Source organism: Ixodes scapularis, unplaced genomic scaffold (assembly GCF_016920785.2).
Source record: "Ixodes scapularis isolate PalLabHiFi unplaced genomic scaffold, ASM1692078v2 PGA_scaffold0__279_contigs__length_252992795, whole genome shotgun sequence".
Classification (NCBI taxonomy): domain Eukaryota; kingdom Metazoa; phylum Arthropoda; class Arachnida; order Ixodida; family Ixodidae; genus Ixodes; species Ixodes scapularis.
This window is the reverse complement of record NW_024609835.1, coordinates 222827702-222846873: the sequence shown is the minus strand read 5'-3', so window position 1 is coordinate 222846873 and position 19172 is coordinate 222827702. Positions and strand designations below refer to the sequence as shown.

Below are 19172 nucleotides of genomic sequence, written 5' to 3'. Positions count from 1 at the left end.
GCACAAGATACAGGTCAGGTCGAGTCCGTCTTCCTTTCTTTCGTATTATTGATTTCTCTTTCTTATTAAAAACCTGTTTTTGGCGTCGTTGTGGCTCCGGCGTCAATGTTGTTCCGGGGTCGACGACGCGTCTTTGAGGACAAGCTCAGGGAGGTTAATCGTATATTCACCGTATCGAACGTCTACGTCGTTGGTTCAAGTCTTTTTTATTTTCGCAATAGTGTTGCCTCTTCCAAGAAATCAAGAGACTTTTAGTAGATCGGTCCGATTCCTCTGATACCCCTCATAATAATACCCGATAACACATCAATAACCGCATCAGGTATCATCGGAGTCGTTTAGACGATCTGCTAAAACCCTGTGTTGTGCTGCTGCTATACGCCCTCATACCACGTATCTTCCTCGTTAAACCTGCACCGTCTTCGCAATCTGCTTCACTTGTTTTTATGGGAGCGCAGGATCGTGGCGAGTTCACGGTGCTTGATTGGTTTAGGCGGGGATAGAAAACACACAAAGACGACGAGGCACCGTGACCATGCACTTTTGGGCGCTGATTGATTGGCTACATCGGAAGTGAAGCGGGCTATAATGATTTCGCATTCCTACATCTGACTCCGCAGATGTAGGAATACGAAAGCATTATAGTCCCAGGTGAAATCTGTTCGAGTGATGTTTCTACACGTATTAAATTTGTTTCTGCCGGGATGGTATTCGGTGTGTGTGTGTGTGCGCGCGTGCGTATGTCTTTTGCTTGGGCTTGTTGTCCCGTGTTGACGTCACGCTCACCCACAGCGCATGCGCGGCGCCCTTGCCGGCTTCACGGCTTCCATGACGAAGCATTGCACCTGGGTTGCTGTGCTTTTCTTTGTGCCAAAGTTGAGGCTTGGGCGTGTTGGTACATACTTCGGGATTAAAAACAGCGCAAAAAGACGAAGTGTTTCTTTGTGTTTTATTTCTTGTGACGTGCTGGATAACGTTTTTTTTTTTAAATCTTTGGGCACAACGCCGCAGGCTTTTCGCGCAATCGTGCATTTAAGGCTTTAGCATTCAAAACAAATTGTGCCTCGTTACGCAAATGATCTTCGGAAAACTTAAGGAACAATTGAAACGTCAGAAGTATTTAGTTATGTTAGTTGGTTCGACATATACTGAAAATAAAAAAGCGAAAAAAAAAAACTATTCTTAGACTTTTTTTTTTTTTTTTGAACGGCAGCACTGTGTAAAGTGCTGTCCTATCTACGTTCTGTCCTTGTCTGTCCCTTCGCACTTTATATTTTCAGTAATTTAGGAAGTCAGAAATAACAGTGGAAAGATATTAAAACCTCAGGAAACAGCTGAAACAGAACGGGAAAATACCGTGTAAGTAACCTAGAGTCACCACTGGACACCTACTTCGAAATGCGAACTGACTTGCGGCACCTCGATCTGGGTTTTAAATTCGCCCTAGATTGTGTTTCGCTCTCAAGTCGACTCTTCTTCATCCTCGTCGGTGCTTGTTGTGTAGTGGTTATCACATCCGCCTAACACGCGGAAGGTCCCAGGTTCGATCCCTGGCAGGCACAGTGATCGTTTTTTAGGCTGAACTGCCTTTTAAATTGCCCTTTAATCTCTTATATATTAATATATCATTAAAATCCTACGTGAGCGTTTTTTTTGTTTTGTTTTCTTTTTGGTGCTTGTTCAGTAGTAGTAGTCATAACGGCCAAACGCGCGAAAGGGCCGAGGTTTGGTAACCCAGGACGTCGGCCTCTACTATGGTAGAACTATGAACCTGAATATGCTTCAAGTGAAGCTTCCGTCTCGAACAGCTATTAAATGGAATACTAAAATACAATCAGGGTACAACTTACATATCAATAAAGTTATCATACTGGCATTGCCATATAGTTACTATGGACAAAAAGCATTTTCAACCTTGTATTTTGTTAACGCCATGAACACTGGACTGCTGAGGTCAGCACGTCCTGCGCGTGGGAAACCATTCCCTGCGTTCTCCTTCATGCTGGGGTAATTTAGCAGTAGGTCTATTAAGCCACAGGAACTAAGCGGCTTGTCCCGGAAGTAAGCGCTTGGCAGACTTTTCAACTCTTCTGAGTGCTGAATCGATTAGCGTTCAGGGCGCTGGATTTTTTCTTGTCTTCCCTGGAGAGCCTGCTTGTTGCGGAGTAACAGCACATGCGGACTCGAGAAGTCTCCTGTGAAGCCATTCGAAACGAGAAGTTTGATACTCTAGTTGATTAAGTCTGCGTATGTCCCATGTTCGAATGCCTCAATCTATGGATTTAGTTCGAAACGGTAGTATTAAAACTTTATCAAAGGTAAAAAAAGCATGGATCAAAATATAATTTGAATACACTGGGAAGCCCAGCACACGCCCGGCTTCCGGGACAAGCATCGAACTTTCGGTGGCTTCACTTGCGCCAGGTTCGGAGAGCGGCTATGCGCCATCTAGCCCCCTATAGGGGAGATCAGTGCTTTTGTCTCCTCGACGCCCGTGTGGCGAAGACGACCCATAAACCGTAGATCCCAATCCAGCAGTTAGAAGCACCGAAATCTAGGCACACTGCTGCTTTCCTTCAGCAGGGCGCGAACATAAAAGACGGCGATTATATGATATATGTGAAAAGACAGTGAGTGTGCAGGTGAGGTGGTAATAAATAATCATGTCATATAATACGTGAGACTGTGGTGGAAGAAATTGGAAACATTTTAGTAGAAAGAACAGACACAGAAAGGCAAATTTTAGCTCAGGAGAGCCACTGCGCCGCAGAAAGGCAAATCGCAAATACCTTGAAAGCCTGCGGCGACGCTTATAAAGGTGATGAAATGGTATTGTACAAATTAATTGTATGGATAATGACGATGATGATGGGATGGTGAAGAGGGTGAAGAGCGTTAGGCATAGCAGCGGCCTTCACGACGGTGTTCTTCGCTGGGCCACCATAGGCTGCTGACTTCCAGCGTGCCAGTCTCGAGCGCCTGGCGAGGGTTCCCTGCTGTCCAAGTTGCAGACAAACCGGCCGAATTTCCGTTGACAGAGGGAGTCGAGCACCACCGATGTGGAGCTCCAGGGGTTGGCGCCGGTGTTTGCCGGTTGGCGGTCTTCGCAGAAGCGAGCCTTGATGTCTCCCAGCTCGCGGTCGAGCTTGTAACCGAGCAGGCGGGCTATGTTGCACAATTTGGACTCCCAGGAGACTAGAGAAGGAAGTGACGTCAACAACGCAGCAAAAGCAGATTGGATGTTGATGTTGTTTTCTTCTGTCAACATCCGATCGGTGTTTGCTGTGTCGTTGACGATGTGTCGTTGCTGTGTCCTTCTCCCTAGTCTCCTGGGAGTCCAAAACGTGCAACATAGCCCGCCCCCCCCCCCCCCCCCCCCCTCCCCAGCTCGAGCACCCTGTCAATCGAAGACATGGTGGGTGCCACTAGTCCGGCTGGCTCTCTAACGATGAAAAAGAAACGTCTTACGCCCAACTGGCTTTCTCTTCTACGCGTTTTTTCCCCCGCGTCGATCTGTTAAATTACCTCTTTACCTACCGTTGTTCTTGTTATGAGCAATATGTCGTGTCCTCGTGGTTTCCGAAATTGCGATAAAGGAGTGCGATGACGACGTTCCCGACGATATTGCTTTACGGGTCCTCGCCACATGGTATAGCGCACGCCCTATCCAACTATAGTCACTGCAACGGCCGCCTCCAAAACAGTGGCGCTTCGAACGACGGGAGGCGAACAGGAGGGTTGAGGGGGGTACTGCCTCTGCAAGCATCGTGTATGAGCAATTCGGTAACTGAGCTAATCTAATAACGTCGGTTCTGGTTGTGATGTTTCTGACATACGCACACGTAAATAAAGAAGTGTTGGGGGAGCTCGACAGATCGAGGAAGATCTCGGGGCACAACGCTTATGAAATGGCCATGGTTCCGGTCTGAATCATTGACGTCCTAACATAACAAACTGGCGACGAGGTACTCCGTCTAGGACTGACTTCAAGGAAGCCGCTCAGCGCTACGAAAAGGGCCATGTGAACACTTGGAATCATCGAACCCTTCGATGATGCGGAAGGAGACTGGCCAACGTATGCCGAAAGAATTGGCCAATTCTTTATCGCCAACGACGTGAAGGAACCGAGACGAGTGGCGGCATTCCTGAGCGTCATGGGCAGAAGGACCTACGCGCTACTCAAGAGCCTCGTAGCGCCGGAAGCCCCATCAAATAAGACCTATTTGGAACTTGTCGAGATACTCCGGGCGCATCTGTCACCAATGCGAATTGCGATTGCTGAACGCTTCCGCTTTCACAAGAGGGACCAGAAGAACAGCGAAACGATCCTTGAGTATGTCGCAGCACTGAAAAAAGTTGGTTTAAACCTGCGAATTCGGAACAGCGCTGAGTGAAACTTTACGAGACCGCTTTTTATGTGGCTTATGCAACGACAGCATACAAAAAAGGCTGCTTTCAGAAAAGGATTTGACTTTCAAGAAAGCGCTTGAAATGGCGGTAGAAATGCAAGCCGCATCCTCCAGTGCGAAAGTTCTACACGGCTCAGGGTCGTCCAGCGCGTAAGTTCTTAAGGTGGGAAGCAAACCTTTAGAAAAAGAAGGTTGTTCACAATGTGGTTACAAGAATAACGAGTCGGTCAATTGCCGCTGGAAGGGCCTGGAATGCAGAAGATGCGGAAAAGTAGGGCACCTGCAAAGAGTTTGTAGAGGCTCAGCTCCACAGTGGCAAGGACAAGCGTCTAAACCCTTCAGTAAGCCTAACGAAAAGAAAAAGATCAAGGCTGTAACTGTGGAAGATTCTGACGAAGAGATAGAAATGCACGAGCTAAGAAGCGCGCGAAATGATTCGTTAGAAATAATGTTATCGGCCAGTGGAATTCCTTTGAGAATGGAAATAGACACAGGAGCAGCAGTATCTTTTTTGCCATTACAAGAGTACCAGGCTAAGTTTTCGCACCTAAAAAAGCTACGAAGTAATGTCTTGAAGGCATTTAACGAAGCAAAGATTAAGCCACTGTGGGAAGTACAAGTTACGGTGATGCATGAAGACAAGGAGTTTAACCTGAAGATGCAAGTGGTCGATTTCAAGGGACCACCTCTTCTTGGACGTGACTGGATAAGAGTCATCAAGTTGGACGGGGCAAACATCAAAGCAATACACTGTTCGGAAGAAATATTAAGACAATATATTGAAGGTCTGATGAATGGATATAAGGAAATATTCTCAGATGAGCTGGGATGCGTAAAAGGAGTTGAAGCAAAACTCGAACTGAAACACGGAATGTCTCCACCATTTCAAAAGGCGAGGCCAGTATCAAACGCATTAAGGGATGCTGTGGCCAAGGAACTGCTGGCTCTACAAGAAAGAGGCATCTTGACTTCGGTAGAAACAAGTGAGTTTGCTTTTCCAATTGTCCCAGCCGTCAAGAAGAACGGCGAGATCCGGATCTGCGGGGATTACATGTCCACCGTGAATCCCGTGATCGATGTGGACAGTTATCCTTTGTCCAGAATCGAAGAGCTGTTTGGAATGCTGGCGGGAGGGCAGCTATTCACTAAACTTGACCTAGCCAAAGCGTACTTACAAGTTCAAATGCACGAAGATTCCAATTCAAAGGCCTCTGACACGCCAAAAAAAAAAAATTTTTTTTCATGCTAGGCTTTGAAATGGCATGTCGGGACATTACAAAAAAGGTGTTTCACTATACACTCCGTGCGGGAACTATGGGGGGCGCTTTGAAAAACGCGCGCAGCGCCGCTAGCGGAGGAGCTGGCGTTCGACCGTGAGGCGCGTTCAGCAGCCTGCGGCGCCTTTTCGCATGCCAAGCTGTGGCGGCGGGAGCCCGCACGGACGAAACTTTTGCTTTTTGAGCCGCTACGTTGAGGGTGACGTTACATGGGTGCTGGGGCAGACCTAAGAAGGGCATTCAGCTGTTCCCCTCTTCTTATATACTGAGTTTTAGTCGTTATTAGGGGTAATTTCTCTAGTTGTGGCCAAAAAAGGAGTTGGAGCAATTTTCTGAAAAGCAAGACGGCCGCCACCATAATTGCTTTGAGTGGGAAATTTATTTCGCTCGTCGCTGTAAACGTAAGACTGCTGGAACGATGATATTGGAGGCGAGTGAGATGTACACTAAGTTTCTGCACGAAGTGTGCCAAGTTTCATTAAGACGGCAGGTGTGAAAGTTGTTTCTAACGAATAAAGAAATAAAGCATTTTGGGTCCAATATTGGACCCAAAATGTTGTGTTATAGCGGGCTGAGCAAAGTGCAGATTTGGGCACACACGTGCTTGGACTCGACAGTAACATGACACAGCACTTATTATACAAAAAAAAAAGGTGGCATAGGGGAACCAGGTGAAAATTTGGTTTGGGCGGCGTAACTCAATGGGAACCGGTTTTGACCATGAAAAGGTTGTCAAGAGAATACCACTGGTCAGGGGAGGTGGAGACTTTAGAGGTAGGAAGGGACTAGTGGACTGTACTTCCAATTGAAACAACTTACAAAAGGTGGTTCCAAAGCCGAGAAAACAATGTTGTCGGCCAACATACGGTTCGGCCGCCAAGGACTTTTGCGGTCAGCTGTTGTGTAATAACCTGCTGGGCGAGTGCTGATTTTCGGCCCACAGGTACTTTGACATGACCGCCACTTGGCACAACACTTATTATAACAAAAATAGTTGGCATAGCGAAACCAGGTGGAAATTTAGTTTGGGCGGCGTAACTAAATGGGAACTGGCTTTGATCATCAAAGGCTGTCAGAAAATACCACTCATCGTGGGAGGTGCACACTTTACAGGTAGGAAGGGACCAGTAGACGGTACTTCCAGTTCGAACCACTTTGCGATAGGTGGCTTTAAAGCCGAGAAAAAAACATTGTTGTCTACAGAACTCGGGGTGTCAGTGTTTCCACATCCAAAAGGAGGCTGATCAAGAAAGAAAGCACACCACATAAACTTCCATACTCAAACGCCGATTCTCCAGTGATTCCGAGTTTCATGGTTGTTTTCTTTAGATTTATATTTGTCACTTTTTTTACCGTTCGAATCTTTCTGCATGAAGTACAGATTGCGTGCCATATTTGTCCGGAATTATCATCGACTCGTACGATGGGGACGAAACTTCTTTGGAGGGCATTCCTCCAACGAAATTGGCACTGCATACCCGCGAGTGTGGGATGGCATTTCAGTTCGTCCCATCAGCGCTGACACATGTAGGCGTTACTGGTACGAAAACAAACGCAGAGCGCAAAGCGGCAGTGTAGAATATGTCAGCCGTGCCGACACAGTGGCAGACATGATCGGGACACCAAATTTCTCGCGTCGTATGGCACGGCTCCATCGTTGTCGCTGTCCCACAAAACATCGGCGAGGTGAAAAACTGTGAAACTTTGTCTGCACGAGATACGACGCATAACTATTGAAGCACTTAATGACGCAGCACAGCCTGCGTCATTAAGCTGTGAACCCAGCGCTGTGAACCCAGCGCAACAGCACCACTCCGACTTCAACGCCTACTAACGTACGCGGCGTGGTTTCGGTTTCGTTTTCTCTGGGGTGCTCACTATCTACCTTCGGTACCGGCCGCGCGGCGGCGCGCCAGTCGCGTCGCACGGAGTGTGCGTAGTTTTTTTTTATAAAAAATAGAAATAGGAGGCCCGATTCAAAGTTCCCGCCAGTGCACTGTGACGTAACAGTGTACCGCAAGGTGTCGGGGCGGTCAGAAAGGGGGCATCGACATACGTCACTAAAAGTGGGTTCGCAGGAAGTCACGTGTGTTTCACTCCTCGGGCTCTCCGCGACCGTGCCTACTACTTTTTTTTTTATTTTCTGCTCTTTGTACGAGAGATTGTAGAAAAGGAAGTTTCAGTTCCACTAGCTCTTTATCGCTGCACCGTTGGTTAGTTTGCGTGCTGTAAAAGTTGAGGACGAAGAGTCAATAGATCGACGTGATGGAGGTCAATGATGAAAGCGTTGCGAGTACAAGCCAGTGTACGAGTACGTGCCGTCAGTCCGATGATACAGAGCTATACAGAGTTCAAAAAAAGCTATCAAGGTTTGAAAAAAAAAGTTTTTTTTAGAACGCCCGCAGAAATTAGGTTTGCTTGCGTACGACACGCCCAATTGCATAGCTGAAGGTTCGGACACCGAGGTCGTCGAATCATCGTATGCTCTCCAGGCTGAAGATGCCTGCCGTCTCTCGGAAATGCATGCAGTGTGATCTCTTCTTCAGTTGCTGAAATATCGAGACGGTCCCTCACACAGCACCTTCTAGGCAATGAAGTGGATCACGTCAATTTACTGACTCCTCTTCTTCTACCTTTTCAGCAACATTAAGCGATGAAAAGGAAATAAAAGAAACCTTGTCTGCTTGGAACGCTCGTGGAGGTGCGGAGAATAACAAAACTATTTAAAAAATATTACACGCGCTCGTCGTAAGCACGGGGAGGGATACAGCTCACGTGACTTCTGGCGGTGCCACCCTTCTGCCTGCCCTGACACCTTGCGGTAGACTGTTACGTCACAGTACACTGGCGGGAACTTTGAATGGGGCCTTGTATTTCTATTTTTCATAAAAAAAACTACGCACCTCTATAGTGAAACAACTTTTTTGTATTGTCCCGACATGCCATTTCAACGCCTAACATGAAAAAGTTTTTTTTTTTTTTTGGCGTGTCAGAGGCCTTTTATTCTTGAGCACGCATTTGGGGCTTTTTCAAGTCAACAGGCTTCTTTCTGGCGTAGCCTCAGCTCCAGCAATATTTCAACGAACGATGGATCAGGTACTACAAGGCCTGACGCACACCACCTGTTACATTGACAATATCCTGGTAACAGGAAAAACAAAAGCGGAGCACCTCAAGAACCTGAAAGAGGTTCTCATACGCCTTAAAAAGAATGGCATCCGACTTCAAAAGGAGGAGTGGGAGTTTTTCAAAAAGGAGGTGTCCTACCTAGGCCATGTCATCAGCAGCGAGGGACTACGGACACTGGATGACAAGGTGGCTGCATGCTCTACGAGATGCATCCGAGCCAAAGAACGAAGCAGAGCTGCGCTCCGTTTTGGGGTTAGCAAACTACTATGGCAAGTTCATCCCAAACTTGGCAACCATCTTGAGCCCTCTGAACCTCCTGCTGCACAAGGATGTCCAGTGGAGTTGGAACAAAAAATGTAGAAAGGCCGTCAAGACTCTGAAAGAAAAGGTGACGTCAGCACCAGTGCTGATCTACTTTGATAAAACTCTTCCGATTGTGTTGGCATGCGACGCCTCAGCGTATGGCGTAGGAGCGGTGTTGTCCCACATCATGAAAGACGGGACAAAAAGATTCGTTTCGTTCGTCTCACGAACACTGTCTACGCATGGGATCAGCTGATCCTGATGGCGTCTTTATAGCCTGCCGGGGGACACCTGTACCTGGAAGGATACCTGTCCTGTTTGAGAAACGACAGTACCACGCGTCCACTTTGACGATCCTTAATAGTTCCTCGCGTAGACATCATCACCCTCTGTCAGCGTGCATTCGTGTTCCGGCCTCGCCCTTTGTCGTTTGAACTGAGACCTCGCCACTGTGTCCGAAATGGTGAGCTTCAGAAGATCTAATCTGGTTCGCAGCTTTCTCCGCATCGTCAGATTGGCCGGAGACTCTTTGGTTGTTGATTGAGTCGTCTTTCTGTAGGATAGAAGAAACCTTGAAACCTTGGTGTTAATAGACGCCCCGGGACGTTGTCTTCTTTAAGTGGTTCTTCGTGGTCTGGATGAATCGTTCTGCCAATCCGTTAGTCGACGGGTGATACGGTGCGGACGTAACGTGCAGAATACCGTTTGTCTTGACAAAGGTCTTGAACTCTTGAGGCACGAACTGTGGCCCATTTTCTGATACCATGCTGACAGGCAGTCCAAAGCGTGCGAAGCACTGGTGCAGGCATTTTATCACGGCTCCGGACGTCGTTGAGTGTAACACGAATACCTCTGGCCATTTAGAATGTGCATCGACTAGCACGAAGAACATTTTGTTCATGAATGGCCCAGCCAGGTCTATATGGACTCTTTCCCACGGGCGTGTTGGCCAACTCCACGGGTGTAATGGCGTTTGTGCTGGGTTATTTCGCTGCACTTGACACTGCTTACTGGTTCCCACTTCGTCCTCTATGTCTTTGTCAATAGTGGTCCACCACACATAGCTTCTAGCGATTTCCTTTGTTCGAACGATATCGAAGTGATCACTGTGCAGCTATTTAAGGACTCTCTCTTGCAAAGTTTGGGGAACAATTACCCGTAGGCCCCATAATAGGCAGACTTGATGAAGCGGTAGTTCCAACCGACGTGTGAAGAATGCTATCATTTCTTCTGCACATTTTTCACTTCCCCAACCCTTGAGCACCTTCTCCAAGACTTGGCTTAGGACAGGATCATGCAATGCAATATTTGTGCTCTTCACTGGGAAGTTGCTGAAATAGTCGCAGTAGAACGCGTAGGTTTCATCTATGACGAATTCGTCTGAAGTCTTCGCAGCTTGCGGGAGTCTTGAAAGGCAATCGGCGTTGGCGTTCTCCCTGGACGAACGATAAACGATGTTGTATCGATGTCCTGCCAGTCTGCAAGCCCATTTCTGAAGGCGTGCTGCCGTCATCGTCGGAACTCCAGTCGTAGGTCCCAAAATCTTTTGAAGTGAAGCATGGTCAGTTATTAATATAAAGGGGTACCAATACAGATAGTAATAGAACCTTTTTACACCAAAAATGATGGCCAGGGCCTCGTTTTCAAGCTGCGAGCAGTTTTTCTCACGCGTAGACAGTGTTCGTGAGACGAACTATACGGGTCTTTCTGTTTCGTCTTTGATGATGTGGGACAACACCGCTCCTACGCCGTACGCAGAGGTGTCGCATGCCAACAAAATCGGAAGAGTTGTGTCAAAGTAAATCAGCACTGGTGCTGACGTCACCTTCTCTTTCAGAGTCTTGAAGGCCTTTCTACATTCTTTGTTCCAACTCCACTGGACATCCTTGTGCAGCAGGAGGTTCAGAGGACTCAAGATGATTGCCAAGTTTGAGATGAACTTGCCATAAATGTCCTAACATAACACTGGTTTAGAACGTTCCTGAGTCTACCGCGTGCATAAGAGAAGTGGTAACGCGCTGCTTCGGGATATGAGCCCCAAAGTCTCCGACGCAAAATGAACTTTCTTTTTAAGCGCACAACTTCACGTCGATAAATGTTTATTTGCACTTTCACATTCATCTCATGATTTTATTCGCGACAATATGTAGTACTTGTTGCAGCATTATCAGAACACCAGGGAGGTTTTGTTTACTAGTAACCTTATTGCAGTCAATCATTTTAAAGTTAATCCACGTCCTTTAATGGCGAAATCGTTCTGCCTTCGGCTTTCGTAATGGAAGCAAATGCGGCGCAGGACAAATCAGCAGCCCTTAGAAGCGAATGGCGGCGGAACGCCCGCTCGTGGCTCCTGTCTAGCGCGTTTCAACGAGAATGGTGGGCAGTACTTGTAAGCGTGAATTTTATCGATACTTTAGGCTCGCTTAGAGTTCCTGTATAGGCTCTTACAGGAGCCAGAGTTGCGCGTTCAGCCATCTTGAAATCCTAAGTTATCCTGGAAAGCCGCTCCTCGCGCTTTTAGGAGCCATGTTCCGTCGATTGCGGCCGATCACACGGCTGAATTCATCGAATAGCGGCGCTGCGCGCGCCGCCGCGCATGGAAGACAGAAGAGTATGAGAAGAAGGCAAAATCAGGGGAACATTGACCGGGGTGCGTGCAACGTCGGCGAACCAAGTTTTCTGCACGGCGCAGGATTCTTTGGTCCTCGCATGATCGACCTCGGCCAAATAGCGGCACGGTCGAACAAACGTCTCTTGGCTCCCGTAGGGAGCCTATGCAAGAACTCTAGGCTCACATACAGTTTGATTCAAGGAGACGCATGGCTCTTTAAATCGACCGCATAATTCGGTTTCTTTACCTATCATGCTACGACTTTGTCCAGCGTTGTCCACAGATGGTGCATTTTTTTGTGTAAAATTTGCAAAGAGCGAACTTAGCTGAGGAAAAAGTACAAAAAGAGAAAGGCTTAGCTCCTGTGGAAATGCAGCGACGCCACCGGTCTTCAAACAGCACGGCGTCGTTTTGCACAGGAGACAAGAGATGTCGCAACGAACGGCACCAACGAACGAGCATACGGCAAAGAGAACCGGCGTTTTTAGCAGACAATCTTTTCGACCCAAAAGCGGCGCGCGTTCCGCAGGCGGCGACAATCGCAGAAACAAAAACAGGCGCGGTAACAACAAGGAAGTGCAGTCCTTTGTCTGACAACGACGCCGGCTCTCGGCGTCGTATGCTCGTTCGTTGGGGGCAGTTGGCGTCGCGACCGCTTGCGCCATCTGTTGCCTCCCGTGCGAAACGGCGCCGTGTTGTTTGAAGACCAGTGGCTTCGCTGCGTTTCCTTAGGAGCTAAGCCTTTTTCTTTATTTACTTTTTCCTCAGGTAAGTTCGATCTTTGCAAATTTTACAAAAAAATGCGCCATCTGTGGGCAACGCTGCACAAAGTCGTAGCGAGATAGGTTAAAAAAACGAATTATGCGGTCGATTTAAAGAGCCTGGCGTCTCCTTGAATCACCCTGTAGAGTTACTGTATAGGCTCCGCTTACAGAACCGGAGTATCGCGTTCCTTTTCCTTTCGCCGCCAACTCCGTATTGGCGGAGAAGCGGTCACATGCACCAAGCCCGAACTTCGTGCGGGACAGCGACCATTCAGGCGCCGAGTTTCGGGCGGATCATGTTTCTCGCTTTGTGTTTGCGAAATATACATACTACACTAAAATAGAACGAACTGGAAAGTTCCTTACCCATTCAATATTATGTGTAGCCACTAGAGACAGTATAATCGCCTTGTTTTATAACGCTAGCGACTTCTTCAAGCACGCTTTCAAATTTTGGGAAGAAGACAACACAGAGGACGATCGCGTAGCTCGCGCAACCGGGGATCTTGCAGAAGCGGCGACCGCTTCCCGCAGTGCGCCCTTGGATCCAACATGGCCACCCTGGACGTATCATTGCGGTACTCTGCTCCGCAAGGCGGAGCACATACAGTTACACTAGGCTCTCTTTTAGTCTCACTCCACTCTCAGCGCACCTAGCGGCTGTTTTGAATATGGTCTCGGCTTTCTATTTAGGCGCTTTCGTCCACTACAAAGCTAGAGACACACATGGCTGTTACCTGAATGGGTGGACACCTCACATCAGTGATTCCGTTCGTATCAAGCGGTAACTAGCGTCACTTAGTCTATTGTGAATAACTAGAGTATTGACTTTGGATAGGAGCTGATCACTCAAACGGACGCGTAAATTCCATATTTTAGAGAAGACGAGGAAGAATATACAACATGCAATAAAAAACTAAAACAACGTCATTCAACAGGAAAAATAGAAGATCTTACAAAACCCTGTAACGCCGAGTTTAGAGCGCGGCTCTTGAGGAGGAGGAGGGAAGGTACTGAGGGGAGGGTATACCCCTCCTCCTCACCTCCTCTTCCGCTCTCCTCCTCCCTCCTCTCCCTCCTTCTCGTCCTTCTCTTCCCCTCTTCCTTCACCTCCTCCCCTCGTCCTCTCTGATACTGCTAATCCCCTCCTTCTCCCCACCTCCGTCATGTCCTCTTCCCCCCTACCTCCTCTCCTCCTCGTCGTGCCTCCCCTCTCCCTCCTCCTCCTCCTTCCGCCTCCCCTCCCCCTCGTAGTCCTCCTCCTCCCCTCTTCCTCCCTCGTCCTCGTTCCTCCTCCGCTACGAGGGCGTCGCGTGTTTTGTCTTTTCCTTCTTTGTCTTACAAATAAACGCCCCGTGACAGTCAAAAACGCGGGTGCGATCGAAGCCGGGTGTCTGATGTCTGGATCTCGGTCGACGACCACCTAAGCGAAGTTATAACACTGTTTGTCCCCTTCCTCCCTCCTTCCCCTCCCTCGTTTCCTCCTCGTCGTCCCTCCTCCCCTCTTCCCCCTCCTCCTCCTCCCTCCTTCCCTCCCCTCGTCGTCCTTCTCCTCCCCTCCCACTCTCGGCCTCCTTCCTCCTCGGCCTCCTTCCTCCTCCCCCTCCTCTTCCTCCCGTCCCTCCCGTCGTCCACCTCGTCCCCTCTCCCTCCTCCTATCTCTCACCGTTCTCCTTCCTCTCCTCCCCGCGCGCTGCATCATGAGACATTTCCCATATTGCACCGCGCGTCTACGCCGACGGCGAAGGCGAGGGCGACGCCGCTCAAGCCAGAAACAAGCGCCTAAAAGCGGCGCTCAAAAAAAAAAAAAAAAAAAAAAAAGCCGAGGAAAATTGAGTAATGCCATAGCCTCCTCTATACGGAGAAAGCCTGGCGCATCGCGTGAAAAGACGGCCGCCGTAAATGGGAAAGGAGGGGCGGAGAGACGGGAGCGGAGAGAACCTTGCCCACTAGCGCCACAAAAGAGCGAGCGGCCAAACGCAGAAACAATCTTTTTTTTTTTCTCTTTTCTTGTCGCTATCGTGGAGAGGAGAAACTCAACGTCCACCCTTTCCCGTTTCTCCCTGCGCCCCTGGGTTCGAGCCCCACCGCTGCCCGTTTCGATCTGGATGAGCATCGTACCGGCGTGCGGTCGTGTATCACTACTGCGTGACGCACGTTAAAGACCCCAGGCTAGCGGCTGTACCGCACTGGCTAAATTTCTCATCTACAGCTGGGAGACTCGTCGCCCCTGTGAGGCAGACCAAGTTCTAGGCTGTATAAACACACACACAACCCAATTTTTTTTTTTCCCTGCGCCCTTTCGAATCGCCGCGCCCGTTTCTCCCGGAGTACAAAAACGACGGTGACGAAAACACAAAAACAAGCGTGGTTCGGGGAGCGGCCGCTCATGACCCAAGCGCTCGCTGTCTAGGTCTGCCCTTTCTGCTCTGCGCTACCATATTGGTCACCGTTCGGCGCGCTCCTCCTCTCCCTTTTCCTGCGGCCGCGCGCTCTATGGCTCCGTCGTCGATGTGCCAGGCTTTCTCCGTATAGAGGAGGCTATGGTAATGCACAACTCTATTGTCACCACAAAAAAGAACCATAACAAAAGAATAACTGTTATGCAGGCGTCCGTTGAACTGCGTACTCTATTTCGCCGTAAGTGGGAGCGAAGAAGGGGCTATGAGAGCGAGCTCGACGCTTTAAACAAACCTCTACTAATGCATGCAAGCTCGTGAAGTGAAAGCGTCGCTCAAGACGAGAGGTTCATGTTTGTGGCGTCAGCTCACACGAATTTATTGGAAACAGAAAAGTAGCTTTTGGCCGACGGAGCTGGCGTTCGAGAGAAACATGGAGCTGGCGTTCAAGAGAAACTTGAAGCAATCTCCGCGTGGTTGCTCTCTGAGCGTTCCACCGTCGGCACAAAATGCCAACGACGAGAAATATACACGATGACAGCAACAGCACGCCGCATCAATCCCCCGCCACCTTTGCTGCAGTTATGGCGGTAATGGCGGCTGCCAATTCGCGTGCCTTGCCAAAACCCCAATCGGAATCGCGATATTTCAAACAAAAAGTTTGAAGGTATTAATAATGTTAGAAATGTGTAAATTACCGTAGAAATATTTCTTCATAGCGCAAATATTAAGAAATGTATAAATAATTAGGCACCGCAGCGCTAGCTAGCGGGCGTTGGGAATTTTAACAGCTGGACCGCGATAGAAACCTAAAGGCCACATTTCGCGCATCGCTATAGCACTTTATTTGGGCGAAACCAAGTGAACATACAATTACAACCATTCATAAAACCAGCTTGAACATACAATTGTATGTTCAGCTGGTTTTGCCCAAATATGAATCACCAACAAGCTCAACTTTTCCCCGTCTTAATATTACTTTATAGTAAGACATTTTAAGAGGTTTTAACGAAGTTGGAGCTGAGGAGTCGCAAGTGCGTGAACGAGCCTTTAGAGTGATATACTTTGCGCATGCTACACATTCATAAAAAGCTATACCCGCAAGCACTGCATGAAGAGCAGTAACAAAAGTCCGGATCCTCATAGAACCTTTCGAATTTCCTTTGTACGTTGAATTAAAATATATGTAGGTGGCATTTTAGATTAGCTCTAGTCTATGTTATCAAAGGTACACGCGTTTCAAACGGCAAACAATTGTTTCCTCCCCCGATGGCCAGGTCTTGTAAGGTCTACTCCGAGCAGCGCATGAACAATACGGAAGACCTTCTTTTGTTCTTTATGCTACAACGAGTAAAGGGGTCTTCACTGGCTGCCATAGCTGACGGCCTATAGCTGCTCAGCGCGTGCTGAAGGTGTGCTTTTGCAACATGCATTACACATTACCAAGATTGTCCGTTTTGGGAACCTATAAGTGTGAGTTCTATTTGGGCATGCCCAGTACACAGTGCACACAAATATGTCGTCCAGTCAAGACTCCCTAGACTTTATTCGAAACTTCAGGTGCCCTACACATCGTGAGCCGCTCCCAAAATATGTGTGATGTGTTACTCGTCTCGTTTCAATATCACAACTTGGGAACATGGCTGCCCATCTTAAGAAGTAATACTGCAATGAACGCGAGGTCATGCAGGCAGATAGCTTCAGTGCTCTCAACATAGTTTATAGATGTTTGAACCACGCGAAGAATGCGTCGTGACATTGCGCTTTCGGGCTTTACATTTGTGCATGTGCTTCGACTGACTTTTTGCCCCGCTCGGACCTAAGATGAAACGGCATATAGAAACGTTGGCACATAACGAAGACACGTGCATATAGGGTTGAACGCAAACAACCAGCTAATGTGGAAAACAAAAGAAAAGCACATTAGAGTTTTTGTTTGTGCCTTCACGCTACTCAATTCCGTCTAAAAAAAACTAGCATGAGCCAGTAGTTTGATGTTAACGCTTCCGCTGAACAAGTAGTGTTTGTGCAACAGGAGCTCTCACTTATCCGCTTCCAGTGACTAAAGAATAGATAAGTTTTCCGCCCCACCCTTTAAAAAAGGCAACGCGGAGAGCAAGTCGTCTGCTTCTTGCGCGCAGGATGTGCAGACACGTCAGAGCGACGTCGAGCTCTGATTGGCTTTGATTGAAAGGATGGTGGGTAGACCTGAATGCTAGATTTGCCTTGAGGTCTAGCCACTATTTTCTTTTTCTTTTGAATCAGCCATTAAGTGCCCGGCATTCTGACATCGTCGCAAGAAGCAGACGAACGTGCGCTCCGCACTAGTCCCATTCCAACTTTTCCGGTTTATGAACACGGTACCGGCATTAACTTTCCAGTAGAATGCCAAACAAGCCGATCGCCCCCCAAAAAAGAAAAAAAAACGCAAAAAGAATTTGCATTTAATACAGTCATTTTATGAACCGCTACGATAGTTGTTGGCGCGCTTTTAAAGCCGAGTGGTACCTATAATTCGTTTCAGCTTGTGTCCAGGAGCGCCCGACGCCACGGGCAAAGTCAAACAGCGTCAGAAGTCACTAGGCCTTTTCCGGTCATGACTTGTTCAATGATGATAGAAGGCGTAAAGAAGCATGACTAACACCGTGATGGTGCTCTTTTGACGCTTGGTCCCCTCATCTCGTAGCGAAACAAAGTATAGCAATCGGTCAGGCGATTACCGAGGCGATTAGTTTTTGACCAAAAAGAAAAAGGTCAGTGGAGGTGCGGGGTATCGATCCCCGTACCTCTCGCATGCTAAGCGAGCGCTCTACCATCTGAGCTACACCCCCGGACGGTCTTCAGGATGGCGAACGTCGAAGACGACGCGACGTATAACAGTTCCGCTTTCTTCTTTGTTTGGTTCCTTCGTTTTGAGTAGAACTAGACTAAAGAAGTGGAAGAAGGGAAGCCTCTCGAAAACCAGTTTTCACGGCCACGTTGCACGTGTCCCACCCTCGTCGTCCTGAGAATCAGAACTATGTCATTATTACCATATAAAAGAGCGCCATGTGTTATCTCTTCCCGCTCCGCACAATAAGCGTCTGGGGTTTGGTAGCGCATTCATGAATTACTTCCAAAATGTGATTTGATTACAGTGGCAATTGCTTTGCTCCAAGAGTAGCTTAACTGCAATAGACCCTTTCCGGAATTCAATGCCATCTGGTGAATCATATGGCAGCTTAACATTTACCGTACTAATGGCGGCAAGGAACTTGTAGTCTGCAGTATTTTATGGGGCACCGTCAGTTTCGCAAGTCAACGGAAAACGAGAATGTGCGCTTCACTGTTCAGTTCTTTTTCAATATCCTTCAGTTTCGATGGTGAAAAAGGTGCAACCAGTCAGAACGAAGCACCAACCCACAGAGACGCCTTGACAATGTTCGATACAGCAAGGGGCTTTGAAGTCGATTCTGTGCACTAACAACTTGACTGGGCCCGAGTTAGAAATGAACGCTTACGCAGCTCTAGCATCCAATTCCTGCTTCACGTCGCGCTAACGACTAGAATGTATAGACTGTTCCATTAGGGTCATAGCAGAGAGGGTAAAAGAGAAAGCAATGCGCTCCTCCTCTCACCCCAACGTCGTCCGCTCCGCCGAGTGGGCTGTAGCTAGCGCCCGGCTGGCGTACAAACTCCGTTTAAAATCGCGTCATTTTGGAACTTTCCAGCACAGATGCGCAGATTTTGGTATGCGAGTTTTCGTGTAATATTATGCTAGATAAAAAGACTCAAAGGGTCCAATTGCGCCGTTACCTGCGTGCAAGTAATAATAAAGTAATAATAATAAGGAAAACTGTGTCAGATTGGCCGGTCTCTTCGGCGAAAAGTAAATCCGGGTGCTGTACCTTTTTTACCATACAAGAGTTCGTACTGGTGTAGGCCTTTAGTGACCTTGAGTGGAAGTTCGAAATAATAAATAAAACGTGCTCTCCTGCCGCAATACAAGCAGTAGTTGAGGGCAGTACTGCCGGCTGACTCAACTGCTATTTAAGTCACGGAAAAAAGATTTGCTAGTCGATCATTTAGCAAAATAGAACAACAGAGAGCTCTAGGCTGATTTTGAGTAGGCACAACTATTCTAAGAACGCGAACCACTTCACAATGGCAGGGACGAGCGAGAGTTCGATGTTCGGTAGAGCCCGCTGATACAGCCCAAAGATGAAGAACGGTAACCTCCCGGTTTGTCGTCTGCTAGCGGAGTCGGGCGCGTGCCCTCTCTCTCGTTTTATCCCGCCGAA

General features: G+C 48.1%; 2 non-coding genes across 2 annotated transcripts; one reads left to right on the top strand and one right to left on the bottom strand.

Moving 5' to 3' along the window:
* The first annotated feature begins 1489 nt into the window (after nucleotides 1-1489).
* On the top strand, nucleotides 1490-1562 carry Trnav-aac. Its single transcript has one exon. It is a non-coding gene; the product is annotated as a tRNA-Val (tRNA).
* A 16088-nt stretch (nucleotides 1563-17650) lies between these two features.
* On the bottom strand, nucleotides 17651-17723 carry Trnaa-agc. The gene has a single exon. It is a non-coding gene; the product is annotated as a tRNA-Ala (tRNA).
* Nucleotides 17724-19172: the final 1449 nt, after the last annotated feature.